The 4,002-nt window shown below is 33.7% G+C and overlaps 1 long non-coding RNA gene across 1 annotated transcript; it reads left to right on the forward strand.

Moving 5' to 3' along the window:
- The first annotated feature begins 30 nt into the window (after positions 1-30).
- Positions 31-2,785, forward strand: LOC124888437. The gene is made up of 2 exons (XR_007046548.1): positions 31-838; positions 2,179-2,785. It is a non-coding gene; the product is annotated as an uncharacterized LOC124888437 (long non-coding RNA).
- The last annotated feature ends 1,217 nt before the right edge of the window (positions 2,786-4,002 follow it).

The raw sequence follows: 4,002 nt of genomic DNA on the forward strand, positions 1-4,002 counted from the left end.
ACACTCCAATCTCAGCCTTAAACACCAGCTTCAACATCAACGAGAACAACTCCTATTTTCCCTCAAAACCTCTAACCCAATCGATCATCAACAACATCAACCACCAGCAAAACCCGATTCCACCAGCCCCCTCGATAACCCATTCACAACATATATCAATAATTCGATATCGATGCCACACCCGACCCGTCGAGAAGCGACCTCAACTCGTTGCTTGCATGTATCACGCGCCTTACCACGTGGATTCATACAAGAATAGCCTCGAATCTTCTAGAATATGGTGAGTTGGCTCTTTTCAACGTTGAAATCCCACAAATCTCGGGTAACCGGTAGGATTCGTACGTTCGTGGCAATTTTTGATTGGTTGATGAGGGAATTTCGTTTTCTCATTCCCTATTTTCAAATTATTAGGAAGATTCCAAATAGAGTACTTATTTTTGAACGAGAAACCCTAAGCTAGAGAGAAATTTTAAATTTTTAAATTTCAAAATATCTTTTTTATTAAATCCCAAGTTACCCCTAATTCATCATCTATATAAGAATCCATTGGGTCATTGTTTAAAAGGGGGGAGAGAGTTCAAAAATTCTTGGGTGGGGAAAATTTGGGAGAAAATTTTAGGTTTTGCTTTGTTTTGAAAAATTCAAGGTTTCAGAATTAGAGTTGGAAATTTTTGGGGTTTAGAAATAGTGGAGAAAGTCAGGTTGAAAATATTAGTTTGAGAGAAAAGTTTTCTGAAAGCTGGTCGATTCATTGGGAATTCCCTAATCGACAACATTAACTCCCGGTGGTAACGGTTCCGCTGATAGCTCGTCGTCTCGTTTTGTTGTCCTTAAGGAGGTAAATACATTTCACTTTCCTTTAGTTATCATTATCCATGAATGAGGCTGGTATTTTGTGCTGTAGACGGCTATAATGGCCCTAGGGGTTGTCTTGTGATTATTGTTATGCCATTTCATTGAAGCAGTGCTCAAGTTGAGATTTTTAAGGCAATTACGTTGAATATGCTGCCTTTTTAATTGATGCTTGCTGTTTATCTAGGATTCTATGACATGAATCGTGTATATACATCATCAAGATTTTGCCTTTTAGTTTCCCCTCTAGATTTAATGATTCTTGTTGCGTTAGGTTAATCGTTGTCTGAATTGTTTGACATGATTTTAGCTTCACTTTACATCCTTGGCTTTGGAAATCTGTTGTTAAAACCTTGATCTCGTCGGTTAATTATCCACTTATTGTCTTCATCTTGTGTGTTGCTTATGGTTCGATGTATTGTTCTTGCTTGATTTCATGCCTTAGTTTTCACTCCACTGTTTAGTTTCCACTCAACAAGTTGTCTCGATTGATTATTTCCTTCTGCAAGTCGTGTTTAGTTCTATTTTTCTTAAACCATTGTAGCATCAAAATTATGTCCTGTTTATACTCGAATAATGCGTCTTGGCGTGGTATGTTTCAGCTAAACACCCTGTTTCAGTCTGGGCGTAGCATAGCTTTCCTGATGTGATTATTATTATCACTTCAGTTTTACCCTTAACGTGAAGCTATTGATAATTGGATCAACAGGTCATAGGACGACTTGTCCCTCTTTCGTTATTTAACCTAAAATTCCATTATATCTTTGTTCGGATCGCTGTTTTGGTATTTTTCGCTCATGGTCAAAATTTGAATATTTTTCCTATTTCTTTTGATGAAATATCGGACTGTCTCTAAATAATTCAGTACGCACTCTTATGCCGACTAGTTTGATTTAGAAATGTAGTGTGATTACGTGCTTGATCCTCTCCGCTTACAGATCTTAAATTAGTTTTTACTTACTACTTTATACATGATCGACTGCCTTTGAGGTTTCTGATACATTTATGCTGGTAAGAATTACTTAAGATTAGGTTGGGAATCAGTTGATCTATCACGTAGCAGTGGTTTACGTTTGTACTTTTGTTCATTGTCCAACATTTTTGCTCGTTTAAATCATCAAAGGATCTCAAATCATGTCAAACGTCTATTTAGCTAATGTTGTTTTCCTGATTATTTCTTCATCTCTTATTTCCTACTTAGTTGATCTACGTGATGCTTTTTTTATCTGGGCATGATTTCTCTATATAGCTTTGCTTTCTTCTACTGCCCTAATCTTTACCCTCTTTGCTACATGTGCTATTTATTTTGAATCAAAAAAAAAAAAGTGGATTCGATTTCTCGTCGCATTCTCTTCACGGCCATTGAGGCCCATCATCTCGATCGAGTCAACTCCTAGAGAAATTTCAACATCGATCTCAAGACATACCGAAAACAAGGGAGCCGAAATAAGAATGGGGTGAAAGTCCTATCATTTGAAGCAGTCATGAGACCTAATAGTCTCATTTATCATTTTGTCCATTTACTTATTATCATCTTTATTTATGTATTTATTTATTTTCTTATGTATTCATTTGGGCCTCGAAGCCAAAGTTGTACTTAATACAGGTGAAGCGAAGCTTGAGCCAAAAGCTGTAAAACATAGACTAGGACAGGCGATGTGGGTCAAAGACCCAACTATATTAGGACGGGGGCGACGATTTGAGCATAAAAAGCCTAAATCACTATTTCTCCCTTTTCCCTTTTCCCTTATTCTTTTCGCTTACTTTTTTTACATGCTTCTTGCGAGCCTAGCTAAATCCCTAACTAAGTCGCTAAAAAACTGATTTTGCAAAAACTTTTTCCCACTCAATCATTTTTTCAAAAGTTAGTCAAAAGAATGTTTTCAAACAGTCCAGATAACCGCAAGTTAGTAGACGTTTTAGGTGTCTAACACCTTCCTAAAACGTTAATAAGAACCGCTTACTCAGAATCTCTTAACTTAAACGATTTTTCTGTTTTGGATCGTTTGAAGTAACTCTATAAAGGTTTCTTAATTCCTTTTCAAAATTAAGTGGCGACTTTCTTTCAAAGTCAAAATTTTCGCAAAACAGCTGCAATATCATCAATTTTAGATACTTGATTTGTAATTTTAATAGTTCATTTTTTTCTAGCATAAACCTGAATGATATTTACAAGCAGAATTCAAATTCAAAGTATAAATAAGCAAGGACACAAAAACGGCAAAAGGATTCAATATCTACCAGATATACAATACTTATTAGTATTTTATTGGATCAAATAAAGTAAGTTATAGCATGGATATTCAGTTTTTGCATTGATAAAAGACCAGTGGTATAAAACATCACTCAAACAAAATGAGAAGTAATATAACGAAGAATCCCAATTATGAATACAAGCTTGGAAAAAAAAAAAAAAGAGCTTATCATTATACAATAGTTTGCAAGAAATTCAAAAAAAAAAAAAATAGAAAAAAATCAAAGTATAATTTCCCTGTATATAGAAGCAAACACTTACATTTGCTAAAGTTGAAGTCTTTTTTTTCCCACTCCATGACTTCAATCTATTCATAACAATTCAAGAATAATTTTCATTACTTCAAACTTGACAAAAAAAAAATTAGCGGGGCAAACTTAATTCTTAGTATAATTTTAATGTAACTCTTGTAAAAATAAGATAATTAAAAATTTGAGCTGAAATTTACAATGCTATACTATCTATGAAATTTAATTCGATGAAACTATAGTAAAAAAGGGTAATTTTTTGTTTTGTTGTTCCCAATTGCCCATACTTTTGTGTCGATTAGCTTTCATTTTTGATTGGGATGATGGTGGAGGAAGAGTGGTTAAATTTTATTTTGTGGTTACTTAAATTCTCTAATTTATGGCAAATCCAATACTAATTGCTATCATTGAACCTTACCTTGTTTATCTTTTTCCTTATCATTATTTTGAAAGTTGTCTATTTTCTTATATTTTGCTTTAGTTTTATTCCTACTTACTAATTATGAGTTATAAAAGGAATTCAAATTCATTTCAGTAGTTATGAGCATTAATGTTCTTTTTTCTTTTTTCCATGTCTTATTATGGAGCAGTTAATAGTTTTTCATTTTATATTCCTTCCCCATTAAAACTAATTACGTTCCTTAACTG

The sequence above is a fragment of the Capsicum annuum genome, chromosome 11, assembly GCF_002878395.1.
Source record: "Capsicum annuum cultivar UCD-10X-F1 chromosome 11, UCD10Xv1.1, whole genome shotgun sequence".
Taxonomy (NCBI): domain Eukaryota; kingdom Viridiplantae; phylum Streptophyta; class Magnoliopsida; order Solanales; family Solanaceae; genus Capsicum; species Capsicum annuum.